The sequence below is a fragment of the Saimiri boliviensis genome, chromosome 2 (assembly GCF_048565385.1).
Source record: "Saimiri boliviensis isolate mSaiBol1 chromosome 2, mSaiBol1.pri, whole genome shotgun sequence".
Lineage (NCBI taxonomy): Eukaryota > Metazoa > Chordata > Mammalia > Primates > Cebidae > Saimiri > Saimiri boliviensis.
In genome coordinates, this window is record NC_133450.1 from 151,536,178 (window position 1) to 151,555,523 (window position 19,346).

General features: G+C 36.5%; 1 protein-coding gene and 1 pseudogene across 13 annotated transcripts in view; both read left to right on the forward strand.

The window, feature by feature from the left end:
• Positions 1-19,346, forward strand: part of TRPM3 (transient receptor potential cation channel subfamily M member 3) — a 919,012-nt gene that overhangs the window by 342,826 nt on the left and 556,840 nt on the right. The window lies entirely within an intron of this gene.
• Positions 14,842-19,346, forward strand: part of LOC120360688 (group XIIA secretory phospholipase A2 pseudogene) — a 42,929-nt pseudogene continuing 38,424 nt past the window's right edge.

The window sequence follows — 19,346 nt, forward strand, 5'->3', positions numbered from 1 at the left end:
ATGTCTTCTTTTGAGAAGTGTCTGTTCATATCCTTGGCCCACTTTTTGATCAGGTGGTTTGCATTTTTCTTGTAAATATAAGTGTCTTGTAGATCTTGGATATTAGCCCTTTGTCTGATGGGTAGCTTGGGAAAATTTTCACCCATTCTGTGGGTTGCCTGTTCACTGTAGTGGTAATTTATTTTGCTGTGCAGAAGCTCTTTAGTTTGATTAGATCCCATTTGTCAATACTGGCTTTTGTTGCAACTGCTTTTTGGTGTTTTAGTCATGAAGTCTTTGCCCATTCCTATGTCCTGAATGGTATTGCCTAGGTTTTCTTCTAGGGTTTTTATGGTGTTAGGTTTTATATCTTTAATCCATCTGGAGTTAATTTTTGTATAAGGTGTGAGGAAGGGATCTAGTTTTGACTTTCTGCATATGGCTAGCCAGTTTTTCCAACACCATTTATTAAATAGGGAATTCTTTTCCCATTGCTTGTTTTTGTCATGTTTGTCAAAGACCAGATAATTGTAGATGTGTGGTGTTGCTTCTGAGGCCTCTGTTCTGTTCCATTAGTCTATATATCTGTTTTGGTACCAGTAGCATACTGTTTTGTTTACTGTAGCCTTGTAGTGTAGTTTGAAGTCAGGTAGCATCATGGGAGGAAACCAAATATTTTTCAACAAATAAATGTATATGTTGTGCCATTCAGAGGCTATTAATTTTGTCAATTTAAATAAATGTTGCCATATTGGTCTTAAGGAATCAGAAATTTAGAATCACAACAGAAAGAAATTGCATACCTAATGTATTTTGTCTTCGTTATTATTAACATTTCCTAAGAAATCTGATTGTTATTATTGGTAAATATCTTCCTAATCAGATACCAAAATTCCAAATTGAGTTAATTTTATAATTTATTAAGTATTAAGAAAGAAAAGCTAAAAAAACTATACTTAGTAAATTGAAGAATTTAGTGTTACTACTATTAGAAAAACAAATTTGTAAGAAATCACAATTAAACTTCAATAAATTCATGTCTCCTCACACTTATGAAAATAGGTAATAAGTGAATTTTCTTTTTGATAGTTTAAATACTTTATTCAGGTTGCTCCACAGCAGAGGTCTGGAGGGCACCATTCATAATGTTGTGAATCTATTTGAATAGAGCCCTGGGATTAGGGGTGCTCCCATTTCATAGCTATCAATACCTCTGCCTTTTCTTTTCTCTATAAAGACAATTTAGGCCAAAGCAACAGATTCTAATCGTTTCATTTTAGCACTTATTAAGTACCTCTGTCAGATGCTGGACTAGAAGCTTGCAAATGAATAAGACATGACCTCCAGAAAAGACTCACTCTCCATTAGAATGAAAAATACTAACCTGATGTGAGCATATCTTTATATATAGACAAATGTGACTGATGATATAATGATGCAGGTACAAAGATAATAAATAGAAATAATACATGCTTGTGCTTGGATAGCTAGAAACCAAGGCTATTATGCTATTTTAATTTTGGGGTATCCAAACAAAATTCTCATATGTACATTAACCATTCACAAAAGCCAAAGCTGCCTTTCTCTATGGTCTTTCAAATACTAGATGATGCGTGAAAATCAATCTTTTCTAGGTTTTATATCCTCAATTTTCTTTAGCAATACATGTGACTGGTGATTTCATTTGTATTAGGAATGGCTGGTTGCAAGCTGAAAATGACAGTAAGTTCAATCTCAACCAATTTAAAAGCACAGAAGAAATGTATTGGGTCCTGTAACTGGAAACTCCAGGAGTTGTTTGGCTTCATGTAGACAATGTTGCTAAATATTGAGTTTCTTTCCCTGGATCTTTTTATTATACTTCCTCTGGGTTGTATTCATTCTCGGCAAGATTCCCTCTTGTGGCTCAGGGTAACTGCAACAACTCCAAATTCATATCATCGTATTTCAAAGGTTCTAATCAAAGTTCCCATGGAAGATCCAAACAGTCACTGTTGTAAGGGGTAGAGCATGCCCTGACCCCGTACATTTATATTACCTGCTCCAACTCTGAACTGGGATGGATTCCCTAGCTAAAGAATAAGGACTAAGACTAAGAGAGGGGTGGTTCCTTAAAAGTTTGAGTTTTATTCACCTTCAGTGAGTCAGAGACCGTAAAGAGAAATTTGATCTTCTTTATCCTTTAACATAATCAATACAACTTCTGCAATTAAAGCGGTCAGCATACCAAAGAATAAAATGTCTTGTCTGTACGAGAATGGTAAACATGGTACCTTTAAGGTTTGAAATTTCAAGTTGTTCCTCATCAAGCCAGGATCCAAAGGTAGGGTCAGCAACATTACATACAAATTAAATTAGAACAGAAAAAAAAAATGGCGGTAAATTTTATGAAAGTTGTTAAAAATAAATGGTTGGGGAAGAGTTAAAAATTTGCTACTGAGGATATAAATCAATAATTTGAACATTTTATTGGAGCCTCAGAAATCACTGCATATGACTGATTGAATTGTGAATAGTACCTAACATTTTTAAAGCACTTCCTATGGGCTTGGCACAGTAGTAAATAGTTTTAAATCTTCATTTAGTCCTCAAGGTTATGCCATGAAGTAGGTAGTCATTATTCTTACTTTACAAATGAGAATTTTGAGGCTTGGAGAAGTTAAATAATTTGTCTAAGATGATGGAACGGATGACTACTAGAACCGGCTTTGAACTTAGGTACAGTTTGAGAGACAGTGACCTAGCCTGTGCTGTCAGACTCCTCCATGAACAAAAATAACCCAAAGCAAGGAAAGCTGTTGTCCTACCTCTTCTGTACTGGCCAAGGCAAAAAGAAAGAGCACTGCAACAGTCTGGGACACGTCTCTTAGGGGACACCTTGATACAGATGAGGGCATGATGTAGAGGGCGGCCAAGATGATGGTAGGTCTGGAAATTGTTGGATGAGAAAATTTACATCAAGGAAAAGGGACATAACAACTTGATCTGCTTGTGAGAACTGGCTTAAACATATGGAATTATATATTATATTCTTGCATAGAATATTTGCCACATGTTTCAGAGAGAAAATCTGCAGCTAAGGAAAGGAAAGTCTTCTTAGCAGCTGTCCCTTGACACATGACATTCTTTCTGTCTGGAATTCTTCTCCACTATTTTACACTTCTAAATTCAACCTGCCTTTGAAAGCTTGAAATGCCTCTTAGACCCCAAGATTATGCTCAATTCCCTCACCATCAAGGTAGATTTATCTCTTCCCAGTGACTCCCAAAGTGCTAAGACTCCGCTATGTCACAGACACTGCCCGTCTTAGGCTGTCCTTTCTTAATGTAAAGCAAGCTTGTCTAATCCGCAGCTTACAGGCTACACGTTGTCCAGGATGGCTTTAAATGTGGCCCAACACAAATTCGTAAACATTCTTAAAACATTATTGCTTTTATTGCCTTTTTCTTTTCTAAGCTCATCAGCTATCTTAAGTGTTAGTGTGTTTTATGCATGGCCTAAGACAGTTCTTCTAGTCTGGACCAGGGAGGCTAAAAGATTGGACACCTCGATGTAGAGCTCTTCTTTTTTACAGCAATCTGTAAGCTTTGAGGACATGACCTCAAAGATGTAAACACCAGGATGCTCAGGACATCTGCTGAGTGGCCTTCTTCATGAGACACTGAGCTTCTTCCATCTCTGGGTGTCTTCAACAGAGAACTGAAGACCATGGTTATGGATGCTAACTCTTGCACTGAGTGGAAATTATATTATATGATTTCCAAGATCCAGTTCATTCTAAACTTTTGTGATATTTACAGCATCATTTTGTGACACTTCAGTTTTTTTTCACATCATTGTCCAAATATTATTTTATGCATCTGACAAAAAATTCTAAATTTCTGACTGTGTAGCATCTAGATGCCTCTAGCTACAGAGAAATAGTTTCAAGTGGTATAAAGGAAGATAAAGATAATTTAGACACAGTCTGTTATTGTCTTTTATCTCTCTTTAGCTAGACTATAGGGCAATAGAAATGCTATTTAAAGAAAAATATATATTGTATATATTGCTATGTTTGCTATATCTTTGTATAGCATGTTTGGAGCTTATAAAGCACTTTTGCGAAAGTATTTTTATTTTACAGTGATATAGAGACTATACAGCAAACTATATAACACTATAAGTAAACATATATATATATATATATATATATATAATATACTTCTAACAATACATACATATAAAATGTGTATATATATATATATGAAGTATATATGATGCATATATGTGATTTACAAGCTTGGCTTGGCTTGTTATTTGAGGTTGTCTTTTATCCTGGAGAACAGCTAATACAGTGTCATGATTATTTTTTTCAGAGAGATGAACTAGAGAAAGAAGAAAACAGACAGCTTCTATTGGAAGCTGTCTCCTTCATCCTCACTACCCCAAGTTTCCATTATACCCTTTCTCACTCTCTTTCCGTTTCTCTGCCTAAGTATATTATCATCTGGACCCAATGTACAAGTGTGAATAAAAACTTTGGATGAAGTGACATCCAAAATAAATGGATCATGAAGAATCTTTCAAAAAGAGGAAAGTTTAATGAAGCAGCTTTACAGAATTTTAAAGCTGAAAATGACCTCATTTATATCTACATACTAATTGTTACCTTGAACTAGCTAAGAATGAGAAAATCTCATTATGCTTTTGAAATTCTGTTTCTTGTGTCTAGTAATGTCAGTTAACTTCTTGGTCAGCACAGACAGTTTTGGACATTCTACAGTTAAGTAATATTATTAAGCTTGAGTCTAGAGCCAAAGAGAAGCAGTATCTATATATTTGGAAATATTTTGTTAACCAAGTAGTTTGTATGGTAAGCTGATGTTAGATTATATGTAAAGATTATGTTGGTTCCCAAGTGTATTTTGCGTCGGTCTTTTAAAACATGATACACTAGATTTGAGGATACAACAAGCTGATTCAGGCTTCCATCTATTTCTCTATACTGTTCCTATTTCATAAAATGCAGTTTCTTCCTTGCCATCTGCAAATGTCCCAGTCAACTTTCAAAATCTATTTGAGCAGCTTCCATCCCAAAGTTGATTTTCTAATTTCTGGTATAATCAAGAGTTCTGTGTTCTGTGTAATGTGAGTTCGTAAATAATTCTCTCTCTCTGATTGCTTGTCTCAAGTGTCTTGTCTTCCATTGTAGGCTGTGGAATAACTGTAACCTGACATATTTGTTACTGTAGCACATTGTTGACAAGAGCTCATTAAAGAACAAAGTTTTTCATCTTCTTTATATTTCTAGCACCTAACCCAATAGCAAGCATAATGGGGACTGAGAGTAAACACTTGATTAAAGAATAAATAACAATGTAAGTAAGGGTTAAGGTGGATGAATAGATGCATTTTCTTCCTATCCGCATTTGAATTCAAAGAACATCATGTCCACATATTTTGACCTTTTCAAATATTTGAACTTCTAATACTTATTTGCTTTGTATTCATGCAGATTGTAATTTTCAAAATGCAATTATACCATGTACTCTTGCTGAAGTCCTTTATTAGTTATAAGTGTTTCCTTAGTCTTTCTACCCAGTAGAGTTGGTCTAAATGTGCAACAGCCTATGTTTAAAATCTACTTTGCTGGTTAAAATAAGGAAATAAGCTTGTACTGATTCTTTCTGTCTCTTGCCAAAAGCTTATTAAGCCAAGTACACTTCACATTAATAAAGAATTTACCCAGTCATGCAATGAGGTGCAAATATATTGAGTGCCCGCCAAGCGCAGTTTCACCGCTGGATTCTACAAGGGTATCAAGACAAATAAAATAGAATCTTCCCTCCATGTGTTCAAAGGGTGGTCATAGAACAGAAATAAATGGAAATACTTTTTTTAAAAAATAAAAGGCATAGTAAGATTTGTGCTTTCTCAATGTCATAAACAAAAGGCAGTGATAGAACAAGAAGAAAATTAATTTTTATTAGTGGGGTATGAAAAGATCTTTCCCAGGAAATGGGATTTGATTTCAGCTTTGAACTTCCCTGTATAAGAAGTGTGCAGTAGGAGCAGTAAAGAGAATAAAACTTCCAAGAGGAAGTCACAACTTGCACACAAGGCTAGAAGTAGCAAGGTGAAAAGCTATTCTGTGGGCAGAAATGGGACTGAGGAATAGTAATAGGATATGAGACAAGGCTGAAAAGTAAGATTTGGGTAAAAAGTTCTTGGTGAGGGATGAGGGTCTAGCTTTAATTTCCCAGTTACCAGGGACATATGAAAGTTTTTGAGGCCAAGAAGAGACAAGTCATGGTGTTCAAACATTTTCAAGAATCAGAGACTTTGGAGTCAATGGCTATTGAGATAATAAGCAGCAGAAAATTTGGTAGTTTCGTAAGGAAATAAAATTCTCAGACATAACTCTCGTCTTTTCAAATCAGGGCCAGGACTAGAGAAAGGCATGTGAAGTGCCAAGAGTGCCAATTTTAAGAGGCACTAATTCTCAGTGGAAAGTGCGTGAAATGATGCCTCACTCATCTTAACCAACTGGTAGGCCTGCCTAGAATATTAAGTTAGTATCACCTTGAAAAACATTGATCACATTTCCCATCTTTTCCTTTAAGCAGTGAAGTGGCAGACTAGATTCTTTTCTTAGGCAGAGGTACCATTTTCAGCTTCGGCAAGGGGAAGGGAAGAGCTGAGATAACAACAGAGAACCAGGCCAGTTACAAAAAGAAGACTTTACTCTCCATTAGCCTGAAGCTTCCATTTATCCTGACAGAATAGCAGGTTTTTGTGATAGGTCTTTGTTACTTTTACCTCTTGCAGTTAGATTTTCAGTATGAATGGAGAAAAAAAAGACATCTTCAACTGGTTGGTGAGGAGCATCTAAATCTAAGCAATGAATTCATGTCAGTGGTCCATTATGATAATCTAAACTTAAACCTCATTTTTAAGGTTGCTGAGAAGAGGAGAAAAAATTACAATGAATCTTTTAAAAAAATTCTTGCTTTTTTTCAACTTTTATGTTTAGTTTTTCATGATTATATTACATGATACCAAGGTTTGTGATACTAATAATCCCATCAGCTAGTTACTGAGCATAATACCCAATGGTTAGTTTTTCAGATCTTGCCCTACTCCCTCCCTCCCCCATCTAGTAGCCCCCACTGTCTGTTATTGCTATCTTTATGTATGTAATGTTTAGCTTCCACTTACGAGTGAGAACATGCAGTATTTGGTTTTCTGTTCCCGCATTAATTTGCTTAGGATAATGGCCTGTAGCTGCAAAGGACATGATTTTGTTCTTTTTATGTGGCTGTGTAGTATTCCATGGTGTATATGTACCACATTGACTTTATCCAGTCCACTGTTAATGGGCACCTAGGTTGATTTCATGTCTTTGCTACTGTGAATAGCACTGCAATAAATATGCAAGTATATGTGGTGTGTTTTTTTTTTTTTTTGGTAGAACAATTTGTTTTCTTTTGAATATATACCCAGCAATGGAATTGCTTTGTTGAATGGTAGTTCTATTTTAAGTTCTTTCAGAAATCTTCAAACTACTTTCCACAGGGGTTGAATTAATGTACATTCACATCAACAGTGTATAAGTGTTCCCTTTTCTCTGCAGTCTTGCCACTATCTGTTGTTTGTTGACTTTTTAGTAATAGCCATTCTGACTGGTTTGAGAAGGTATCTCACTGTGGTTTTCATTTCTATTTCTCGGGTGATTAGTTATGTGGAGCATTATTCATGTTTATTGGCCACTTTTCATGTTTGTTGGCTCTTTGTTGAGAAGTATCTGTTCATGTCTTTTGCCCAGGGTTTTGTGGAGTTATTTGTTTTTTGCTTGTTCAATAGTTTAAGTTCTCTATAGATTTTCGATGTTGGAACTTTGTTGGATACACTGTTTGTGAATATTTTCTTCTATTTCATAGGTTATCTGTTTGCTCTGTTGATAGATTCTTTTGCTGTGCAAAAGCTCTTTAGTTTAGTTAGGTCTGACTTGTCAATTTTTGATTTTATTGAAATTTCTTTAGAGAACTTAGTCATAAATTAATTCCCAAATGTCCAGAATGATGTTTCCTAGGCTTTCTTCTAGGATTCTTGTAGTTTGGGGTCTTACATTTAAATCTGTAATCCATCTTGAGTTAATTTTTGTATATGGTGAAAAATAGGGGTACAGTTTCATTCTATTGCATATGGCTAGCCAATTATCCCAGCACCATTTTATTGACCAGGAAGTCCTTCCCTCATTGCTTACTTTTGTTGATTTTTGTCAAAGATCAGTTGGTTACAGGTGTATGGCTTTATTTCTGGGTCCTCTATTCTGTTGCATTGGTCTATATATCTGTTTTTGTACCAGTACCATGTTGTTTTGGTTACTACAGACTTGCAGCATAGTTTGAAGTTGGGTAATGTGTTGCCATTGGCTTTGTTGGTATTGCTTAGGACTGCTAGGCTCTTTTCTGGTTCCAGATGAATTATAGAACAGTTTTTTTTCTAGTTCTGCAAAAATTGACTTTGTAGTTTGATAGGAATAGTGTTTATAGATTGCTTTGAGCAGTATGGCCATTTTAATGATACGGATTCTTCCAATTCATGAGCATGGAATGTTTTTCCATTGGTTTTTATCATCCATGTTTTTTTTTTAAATTAGCATTTTATAGTTCTCCTTGTAGAAATCTTTCACCTCCTTGGTTAGATGTAGTTCTAGGTATTTTTATGTGTGTGGCTGTTGTATATGGGATTGCGTTCTTGATTTGGCTCTCAGCTTGAGCATTATTGTTGTATAGAAATGCTACTGATTTTTGTACATTGATTTTGTATCCTGAAACTTTACCAAAGTCAGAATGAATGTTTTTAAAACCAAGAAGTAGATGTCACAGAACATTTACTCATTCATGGCCAAGATCGCTTCATGCTATTACTAATTCATTCTCTACTGGCTATGTGAAGCCATGTGCAATGACAGATTCTTAGAGCAGTTTTTATTTTATAAATATACTATGGGGCTCATTGTTAAAATTAGTATATACTGGACCAAGAATATCTATTTAACTACCTTCAGCCAGCCAGTTTCTCAAGGATGCCACGAGAATCATAGGAGATATTCAGAAAGTACCTAGCACAACATTAACACATTGTAGATTCTTGGAGCCAAAGACTGGCTTGCATTCTTCCCTTATTTCAAAAATCTGTAGAATCCCCATCTCCCACATAGACTGAATACACATTATTTCACTTCAAGGTTTCAATGCTAAGATAAATCTTCTGAAGTATGTTTGGATGTCCTATGCTAGGAAATTTATTGGTTTTAATGTATTTCACTACTACTTGGAAGAAAAAGTTGGTTAAAAACTACACACACACACACACACACACACACAAACACACTGCATACATATATGCAGTCTGCCAGTTTTTCAAGGTTGCCATGAAAATCATAGGAGATATTCAGAAAGTACCTGGCACAACATTAGCATACTTATGTGCAGTATTCTCTGTGTGTGTGTGTGTGTGTGTGTGTGTGTGTGTGTGTGTGTATACATAATACATTTTTAGAACATATATGCAACACTGGTTACAATAAATGCCTTTTAATGTATGGGCCTACTAATGACAACAAAAAATAATTAATGCATGAAGTAATAGTCATTAAAAATAAAGAATATATTCTCCCCTTTTTTTTCCATACTTTCCCATCCCTAAAAACATTTCATTGTATAGTTAGTGCATTGTGAATTGGAATTTCAGAATAAGCAGCCCTTACAACTGGTTCATCCAGAACCTGGAAACCATCATTCTCAGCAAACTGACACAAGAGCAGAAAATCAAGCACCACATGTTCTCACTCATAGGCGGGTGTTGAACAATGAGAACACATGGACACAGGGAGGGGAGCACTACACACTGGGGTCCGTCGGGGGGGGAAGAGGGGAGGGACGGGGGGTGGGGAGGTGGGAAGAGATAGCATGGGGAGAAATGACATATACAGGTGAGGGGAAGGAAGGCAGCAAACCACACTGCCGTGTGTGTACCTATGCAACAATCTTGCATGTTCTTCACATGTACCCCAAAACCTAAAATGCAATTAAAAAAAAAAAAGGACTGGTTCATCCAATAAGATGCACAGAGAGGCAGGATGAAGGATGGGAAAGAGCACTGGTTTCAAACCAGTCAGACTTGGGTTTTAATTCCCCATTTACCAGCCCTGTAACCTTGGGCAAGTTGCTTTGCTTTCTGAACATTTGTTTCAGATGTTAAATTTCCCACTGTGATGTTGTAAGCATTTCATGAGATGATGTCTGTAAATCATCCAGGGTAGTTTCTGATCCATGGTAAGTGCTCAATAAATGGTAGTTATCATTATGAGACTGACTGTGATTACATTTTATGAAATTATTTTCATTGCACATAATCACTCAGCCACTTCAATCTCTGTATGTTCCAAGAGATTCACTTGGGATTCAGACTCATACCTCTTTAAGCTCTTGGTGGGTTCTGCGAAATGCATTACCTATCACATTATGTCATTTAAATGAAGGCTATTCCTCGGAACACACACATAGAAATATTTAAATTATTTTCCTATTTGGGACATGCTAGAATTCTCCATATTAAATCTCTATGTAAAGACTTTTCTCAAATTGTCTTCTAAGATGTTATCTGTTCTGTTCCTGTCTGTACAATTCCTTTTTGCTAGTCCAAAGTCTCTTACTAGTTGAAGTAAAACTTAATATCTATTGTGTTTTTACATGATTCTCCTTGGGGTGTGTCTCTACCACCAAAGAGACACTGTTCTTGGTAAAACCACTGCCCTTGGTTACATCATTAACCATTTGATTTGTTTTCCCTGATGTAGATCATTTTAACTTTAGTAACAACCTTGATTTGATAGGATATCAGACTGTGTGAGACAATTTAGTCCACTAACAATAGAATCACAGAGAATTAGAAGGCATTTTATAGAGTGCCTAGTTCACTTCTTTACTTACAGAGTTCTGAGAAGTTAAGGTCCCTTTTGAAGTATCGTTTAACAGTTTTTGTGACTTCTGACTTAATATCAAACATAGATTCCCTTTATTTTCCTAGAATGAAATTTGAACAGAGCTCTAACTTACCTTAGGGGGATCCTCCCTTTATTCCTTTTGTTAGTAGGTATTATATGAGAAGACATACAGAACAGTAAAATGATACAGTCTTGCTAAAAAGACAACATGTCATGAGTGTCAGGAAAATTGGCTTCATTAGAAATGTTTCCTAACTTTTATTTTCAACATCAGCTATTTGGCCATCTGTACAGTTACTCTTAGGGATGACCACTACATAATTAAATCTAAAGCAAACAAATGATCATCAGTAAATTCCAAGGAAAATGCACTTCATCTATCTGATATATTACTACAAGATTTGAGACTGGTGCTGAGATCAGTTGAGAGTGTTTGATAACTGAACACACAGTTAACAAAACTGATATTTTAAAAACTCTGCCACATGTAAACATTTGTAGTCAGATTCACTTTTTCTACTTCCTTTTCCATATAGGTTTCTTTAAAAACACATTAATTGAGGTTTTGACATCTGTGCAAGGACGTACAGTTCTGCTACTAAAAAAAATTAAAAGATTGGCGGTAGATAAATTTGGCTTTTAACTTATTTGTAATTATCATAAATTGTAACTCCAATGAATCCAAATTGCAGTGTTGCTAAGAAAAAAGCCAGAATGTAAGATAGATGTTTGTACACTTTTGTTAGAATTGCTTAATGCCAAAACAAGACTCTGTGAGATTTGAAAAACAAAGGGTAATCATTTCAGAAATAGGACACAAATCATGTAATTAAACCAAGTTTCTTATTTCTAAGCGTTCCCTGTGTGTGTGTGTGTGTGTGTGTGTGTGTCTGTGTGTCTGTGTGTCTGTGTGTATGTGTGTATTTGTGTGTGTGTATTTTCAAACAATGGCACAAAGCATTTTCACTTAGATGTTCTGCCAAAACTAAAGTCACAGTTACTTTCTTAGTAATGCCATAAAAATCTTCCATAAAGGATTCTTGTCTTGGCACCTTGTAAATCTTTCCCTGATTGTTCTTTGCCTCTCAACAAACTTCCCTTGTTTGAGCCTTTATGTCTAACATTGAATAAGCACTTTTATGTGCTGGGTACCAGTGTAAAAACTTAATCCTCTCAACAATTACTAGGGGAACCACTCTTATTATCCCATTTTCTAAAGATGAGCACACTATGAAACTGAGGTCAGCTTGCACAAGGTCACACAATTTGCGAGAGAAGAGCTGGAAGTGGAATCCAGGCAGTCTTCCTTGAGAGCCCACCTTCCTAATTACTTCCACAGATAGCCTTGCGTGTTCACTATTCATTGGCATTCTCTGTGACTGTATCCTGTCTTTCCGAGTAGCCTGTTAATATATTATAGCCATTGTTCCTCTTTATACTTGTAAAGGCAGAGTAAATTTTGGTTTGATAAATACCAGTTTAGCATCACATCCAGGAAGCTGAGGCGGGAGAGAGGAGAGGGGGTCTTAGACCTGTCAAGATCAGAGCTGAGAGGGGCAGTCCTCCCTCCAGCAAGCCAGGTATTTTTGTTCTCTCCCCTCACTTTCTCCTGCTTTTTGATACTGTCCTTAAGAGGTACACAGTTGACTCCAGAATGTATATATAGAAGGAGTTTAGTGTTAGCCATTCCAGTGGAAGGAGGGACTTTAGGACTTTCATGCCTACTATGTACAAACAAGACCAACTACATAATTTATCAGGCCTGGTGCAAAACAAAAATGCAGGCCCCTTATTCAGAAAGCAGGAAAATAATTTCTTTCTTCTTTAGTGTCTCCCTCAACCTGTCATGGTGTTTTGTATTTGCTCTTTGATGCTGCACTTCTTCAAGCATGGGAATACTCATTAGCTGAGTGCACCTAGGACCCTGAAGGAGAGACTTGGGGAGAGGTCAGTTGCTGGGTAGAGTTAGAGTTGGATATGACCAACAATTCATCCCAAGGAGGCAGTGGGAGACGAGAGTGCCGTTGAACCTAGGCTCCAAGGACCTGGCATTTACCTCATTGTCCTATTGTACCTCAAATACAGAATATACATCACAAAGTACACTTACTAAGAATGTCAAGATGGCTACTACAGAGGATTAAAGCCCAAGAACGGGGCTTCCCTTCTTAGTATGGAGTACTTTGCAATGCATGGGTGGCACACCATTGAAACTGGCCCTTCATAATATTACTTGGTTTGATTGGGGGTTAGGAGCTCATGGAAGCTATAGCTAAAGCTTCTCTAAGTTGCCTCTGGGTCCTGCCACCATTAGGACACTGGAGTCCTTTACTGTTGTTGTTCTTATCTCATTCAAATGATAGACTGAGAGTCCTAGAGAACAAAGAGTCTCTTTTAAGTCCTTCTGAGCTCTCCTAAGGTGACTAGAAGACCACTGGGGGTAATGTGGGCAGTGTGGAAAGTCCATTTCAGGATACAGGAGCCTTTCTAATCCAATCCAAGGAAGAGGACTTGCACCACTTGGTGAGCACATCCAGTGGACGCACTGGCAAACCCTGTTGACGGCTAAGCCAGTCGGAGGGAAGCAGATGGATGCAATTTGCATAGCTAAGCACTACATTCCATTGGGAGGACTCATATGCATTATTAATAAAGAACTATTTACTTTCAAGCTTATCTCCTAAAGTTCTGAATATGCAAAAATGAAAAGGACTTTAGAAATCAAATCACTTCACACCTAGGCACTTTACCAAAGAAATAAGTGAATCTACTGGAAGTCACTCATGACTTGACGTACCTGAGATCACACACCTCCAGAGATACAGTTTTGATTTGGCCTTGTCTTTATTACAGTACGCCTTTCCTTTAAAGATGGGCATAAGTTCCTTCAGACAGAAGCCATTCTGAGGGACGAGCACAGAATGCGACCCTCATAATCATTCCTTCACTCTAAACTGCAACTTGCCACTGTCCATAGATCAAACTGACGTACTTCGTTCCCATAGAGCACTTTTTTTCATCTTGTGCATGACTCTAGTGTTTTACCCAAGTTCCAGCCACAAACTCTGATAGATACAGTCAAACATTCTCTCTCCTTTGAGATGTTTGGATTGTGCAAACAGAACAGTCCTCAACACAGCAGCTTCTCAGCCCTGCCTCCCCAAGAATTCAAGACAGGTGTGAAGGTACAAAGTTTAGGTCTGATATCGAAAAAATAGTTCTCATTCTATTCAAGTGGTGGTGAGTTCCTTGAGAAGGATTCTGAAGTTGCATCCAGGCTCAGTGGGAAAGCAGGCCATGACCACTGGGCACTGGTTTCCTAAGATGCCAGAGTTGAAAGAGTGACAGTCCTGGCACCTGTTACCTTTCTACCAGCTTAGCTTCTTGCTCTTGATTTCTTTCTGCATTTATTATGCTCTAAATTGAAATAATATTAGGAAATAGTTAAAATTCTAGGCTCCTAGGCTAAATTTTATAATGGGCTCCCTTTTTGGCCTTGCCAGCAGAAATACTAAAATATCATACTATTTAAAAAGCAAGATGATTAGGGGAAGATGCTTACATTGCAAATGCTTATTTAACAAAATGTTATACCTGTATCTATACATACAACACTAATTACTTTTTTTTTTTTTTTTTTTTTTTTTTTTTTACTTTTTTTATTGCATTTTAGGTTTTGAGGTACATGTGATGAACATGCAAGATTGTTGCATAGGTACACACATGGCAGTGTGCTTTGCTGCCTTCCGTCCCCTCACCTGTATCTGTCATTTCTCCCCATGCTATCTCTTCCCACCTCTCCACCCCCCTGTCCCTCCCCCATTTCCCCCCAACGGACCCCAGTGTGTAGTGCTCCCCTCCCTGTGTCCATGTGTTCTCATTGTTCAACTAATTACTTTAAAACTCTGTTTTTTAATTATGGTGAATTCTAAATTTTTGTAACATAATTAATTGAAGAAGTGATACAGGCCATGGCAAAGATTTTAGAGTATAAGAAAGTATTCCATGAAAAATATTGTGACATCTCACCATCCATAATTAATTCCAAATTCTTTCTCCCAAGAAGCAATTACTGTTAATTCCTTTTGCATCTTTCTAGAAACTTTACTATGTATAAACAAAAGTGTATATTTATACACATGGGAAGATACTTTACATATTATTCTGCATCTTTCTTTATTTCCACATAAAATTCTAGGAGAAAATTTCATATCAGCACAAAGAGATCTGTCACTGTCTCATTTTTTAGCATCTCTGTATATTTTCATTTCAAAGATGTTTCTTAATTTATGTAACAAATAATCTAAAGAGGATATTTTCTAGATGTTTGCAATTTATCCGTACTATTTTGCAAACAATATTGTTTTAAAAATTCCCCAATACAAAAATTCCTCCTGAGTATATTTTTGCCCATGAGCACACATACATGTGTAAGGTGATTTTCAAGAGATGGAGTTGCCAGCTCAAAAGATGTCTACATTTAAAATTTTTGATCGGTATATTCCAGCTAGCTGTACTTCAGGAAGCTTGCGTGGTTGGCTAGCATTTTAAAACTGTGCTGAGGTAGAAAAAAAAAAAGAGACAAAAACAAAACAAGTGATTAAGAGTTGAATTGATATAACATATTGAAAGTATAAAGGAAACCACTTTACTTAGAATCTAAAAACAATAAGTAGTTCAGTTTATCAAACACATATGGAGTGCCTATAATGCCTGTTGTGTGCTGAGGTAGGTGTACATGGTTGAGTATGGCTGCATGCCTGTCTCTCTGTCTTCAAGGTTTCCACAGTCCACTAGTGCAGACAGAGTGTGGGTAAAAACAGGTGTTACAGGAGCACAGGTGAAGAGCTTTTAGGTATGATGTTGGTAAAGCAGAACTCATGTTTATAATACTTTGTGGTACCTCAAGCTTCAAACATCTTGCAGCGTTAACCTATAGCATTTATGTACAATTCAGACCAAAGTGATATGCCCACTGTTTCCTGTTTAACTGTGGGTTGAATTCCAAAACTTGGTTAAATGCATTTGGAGATCAGAGTACTTCTTCTCACAGAAACACGGAAATACATTGTTTTGATTCCTAGAACATCACATGAAAACATGTTTACCTATAATAAAAACTGTGGGCTTGTGGTAAGACAACCATTTGGGGCAAAAATAGGTAACTAAGCAAAAGCTGAAACAATACATTTACATTTCAGTAAGTAGCTTGCCATCAAAACCTGTACTCGGACACTACCAGGTTTACTTAGAGGAAGATGAAAAGGGTCTGTGGCAATTCTAAGGGCATTGGTTGTTTTTCTGAAGAGGACTTAGAATTCAGCCAATCTATCCTAATTTCTACTTTTGTGTCTTTTATATGCCTTTCCTTTGTGATTCCTGAAAGTGGATCAGAGGGAGAGGTTTTCCTAAGGTGGAAAAAAAAAGTGTTGGAAGAAAGAGTGGAAAGAAAAATGAGTTCACATAGGATATGTATATCTTTGTGAGAAAGAGGTGACCTGAAATGGGATTGAGGAGTGTGTGATGATGAGTCAAGGGATGAAGCTTAGAGAAAGACAGTTTTGCAAACTGAATAACAGGTAATGACATTTGTCCCTAACCCCTTCACTAATGTCTGGAGGGAGGATAGGCTTTCATAGTGTGTGTTTTAAACCAGTGATTTCTAAACCTGGAAATACTTCCGAGTCATTTGCAAACTTTGAAATGTAGATTCCTGGGCACTAATACAGGATTTTGATTCATGAAGTTATGGTCAGAGCCCACGAATCTGTATTTTCCTGTTTAAGTGTATGAATTTATCTGGGTGATCTTGATGCATAGCCAGGATTGAGAACCTCCATGGGAGAGGGCTCCACAGCCTGCAGCTGAAAGGGAAGAAAGACTATAACCTGTTAATGGTGTAAGAAACCTATGTTTAGGCCAAGTGTTTGTAGTGTAGAAAATTTGTGTTTGAATCTCAGGGAAATTGATTCTCCTGTTTTTGATAAAGTGAATGCACTGGAAACTGTTCTTTGATAAAGGATGGTAAACAAGACAGGGGGCCTTTGAGTTTGTAGCCTAGTTTTTGCTCTATTCCATGGTCCTGGTGAGTGATTCTTAATCACACTGTATGTAATGCTTGGGATCCAGCCACAGATAGAATTCAGATTTCCAGGATGGGCCACAAGCATTGCTGTGTTTTTAAAGTTCAAGAGCTGTGATATTGAGAACCCTATCTAGATTTGCATGAGGTTGAGAAAAGAACAATAGCCTTCCCCAGCTTTTCTCCTCTCCTAACTCAGCTCCCTTTCTCCCCTGATTTCTGGTGCAGGGAAAGGTACAATCTTGTCAAACGCTTTTGAGATGGAGAGGAAGGGTGTTGTTCATCATGCTAAGTGGGGAATGCTAAGAGCAGCAGAACACCGATCTTCAGTGTCTGGCAGAGACATTTTCCCATGTGGGTAGCGCTTCCCAGCTGATGGCTGCTGTGAACTCTCCACCCAATCCCAGAATCCAAGAGAGGAAAGCTTTTCTCTTTCCAGGGGTGGAAGTTTCACTCCGTGGCACATTAGTTCATGGTTTTTTTTTTTTTTTTTTTTTTTTTTTATATAAAATTCAGTGATATGCCAGTGAATGTCTAACAGCCAGCTCTGGAAAATACAAAATCCCTGATTCATAATGTTTTTCCAGTTTCATGTTGAAAATACTCTCCTGTGGCTGATTCTGAACTGACAACAGTTTAACAAACAGCCAGCTTACAAAATATCCGGAAGCTGAACAATTAGCTCTCCTGAGCCTATGTGAGCAGACTCCAGCACACCCCCAATTACATCTTTTTGTTTCCCCCACATTCTAATCAGTCTTCATTTTCAGTAATTTATTTTACATAAACATATACTTGGTTCTTAACTGTATCTAAATTGTATCTCAATTAAACCATAGGAAAAAAACAAATAAATCAAGCATTGGGCTAAAGTTTTGTTCCTTTTGCTATGACCAGTGATTTCCATCTCTGTCCCATTTGTGTTGCATGTAGAGGAACAACTTACCATGTTTCTAGCTAATACGTACTCTTAATGCACTCCATTGACATGAACATCACAGTTAAGAATAGCATACAGTATTTCTGTTCATCAAGATACTATTATAAAACTTATGCAAATAGAGTTAGTTTTCTCTAAATTGGAAAAAAAATTTAGCTTTAATATTTACATTTGTTCAAATATTTTTTAGGTAAATGGCCCAAGTATCTATTATTTATGATTGACTTATGACTCGTAAGCCACTCATTAGATGGCTTTTTGAATCAAAGCTTGACTTATAATGTGCAAATATTTAAAGGTTTTTAAAGATACAACAGATGTATATTTAAATTAAGTCTACCAAATAGTATAGGAGAGGGTATAGTTGTTTTCTGAGTATTTATTATCAAAATCCACATGGAAACAAGTTTGCACAGAGAAGCAAAGATACTTACAAATGTTCAAACATGAACTGACCACTTCTAACAGTAGCCCCTACTCAACTCTTTCCACCTGACATCTTGTTTACTTAAACACAGAACAAAATACAATGCAAACGAATTTCGGAGTTAGACTGAAAATCCTTCGATTTGTGAAATTTCACTGGTGGTAGGGTTGTTGGTCAAAGGCTCAAATATTGAGCAAAGCCACAAACAAATGATGATCTGTTTGAGTTAGCTGAGTAAAGAATTGAAGGAGAAAAGAAATCTAAGAATAGATTCTCCAAAATGGAATTATTTGAATATCAAAACAAATGTTGAGAGAAGACTTTTTCCAAAGAGAGAGATTTTTGCAAAAATGGCTGTCTTAATGATGGCACTGTAAAGTATCATGTACCAACCAGAAACAAAAAACAAAAACAAATCAGAAAACAAAAGAAGTCAGGAGAGTCATTATTCTTAGAAATAATAGGTGAATTCTATAAGTCAGCACATAGATATAATTTAATTTTCTGTCATATAACATAAGTTATTTCCATAATTTGAATGTCTCTATTTCTGGTTAAAGTCTCATTCAAACTTTTTGCCTCCTCTTTTTATAATAAAGTGTTTTTTTCTCCTTAAAATGGGTTATTTCAAGTTAGCCTTTCTTGGGAACAGTTATCCTTAAATGAACACAGTGACCTACCGATGAATTCTCTTTGCATCCAGAGTTGCCAGTCTTTATATTTTTAGTAATAAGTACAACAAGGATAATTACTGAGAATGTACTATGTAATGTTTCCTCTATGACTATGCACTCTTCTAAGTATTTTACAGGTGTCATCTCTTTTAATGCTTACAACCACCCTGTAATGAAGAAAATTCTGTCATCATTATTTTAGGTAGAAAAGTACCTGAAGCAGGAGGCTTAACACCCTCCTGCTTCAG